The sequence below is a fragment of the Paroedura picta genome, chromosome 2 (genome assembly GCF_049243985.1).
Source record: "Paroedura picta isolate Pp20150507F chromosome 2, Ppicta_v3.0, whole genome shotgun sequence".
Lineage (NCBI taxonomy): Eukaryota > Metazoa > Chordata > Lepidosauria > Squamata > Gekkonidae > Paroedura > Paroedura picta.
The window spans coordinates 105,881,658-105,882,874 of record NC_135370.1 but is presented as its reverse complement, the minus strand read 5'-3'; positions in this window follow the sequence as shown (position 1 = coordinate 105,882,874).

Genomic DNA, 1,217 nt, shown 5'->3' with positions numbered 1-1,217 from the left:
CCTGGACGGTGTGCAGCTCTCACCAATGCACTCCGCCAGGAACCTGGGCGTGATCCTGGATGCTTCCCTTACAATGGAAGCAGAGGTCACAAAGGTAGTGCGGCTGGCCTTCTACCACCTCTGCCAAGCCAAGCTACTAGCGCCCTACCTGGACCCAGAACATCTAGCCACAGTGATCCATGTGACAGTCACCTCTAGGCTGGACTTCTGCAACTCACTCTACGCAGGCCTACCCTCATCCTTGATCCGGAAACTACAACTGGTGCAGAATGCTGCGCCCAGGATTCTCACTAAAACATCATGGAGATCCCACATCCGGCCAGCACTCCAACAACTTGGCTGGCTCCCAGTTGAATTCCGGATTAAGCTTAAGGTTCTGGTAATCACCTTTAAGGCCATACGCGGTTTGGGCCCAGTGTATTTGAGAGACCGCCTCTCTGCCTATACCCCCAAGAGAGTCTTACGCTCCGCCACCTCTGGCCCCAGAGAACCGCATCGGACCTCAACAAGGGCCAGGGCCTTCTCGGTCTTGGCCCCCACCTGGTGGAACGAGCTCCCTGAGGAGATCAGAGCCCTGCCCGAACTTCCACAGTTCCTGCAAGAGGGAGCTCTTCCACCAGGCATTCGCTTGAGGCCGACCGACTCAGAACACCTGCTGGTCCCCCCCAGACGCCCACCCATGACTCTCCCATTACTGTTAATTGTTATTTATATTATAAATGTGATTTTATAATCTTTTGATGCTTTATTGAAAATTGTTTTGATGTTATAGTCTGAATAATGTTCCATGTAAGTTATATAATGTCCAGTGTAAACAGCCCAGAGCTGCAAAGAAATGGGCGGTATAAAAATCTAACAAACAAACAAACAAACAATACCCTTCATGAGGCAATTATCCTTACTGTACACTGGAGTCTTTGATGAGGTACCTGTCAAATGTGTTTTAAAAATCCTCTCTTCTTTCTGCAGCCTCCTGAGCTCTCTGAAAAGATGATGCTAAGAGTCACAGGAACCTCATGAACCAAATGCATCTGGGAATTGGAAATTACTGTAGAGGAGTGGAATTGAGCAAGGTCATCCCCTCTTTCCCTAATGGAGCCTCCTGTAGAAATAGACAAATCTACCATTGTGCTTTCCAGAGGTTGTAGCCAAGGTGGTTTTTCTGATTTCTACATAAAAGCAACATACATTGATCTCTATGCTACCACTCACAGTAA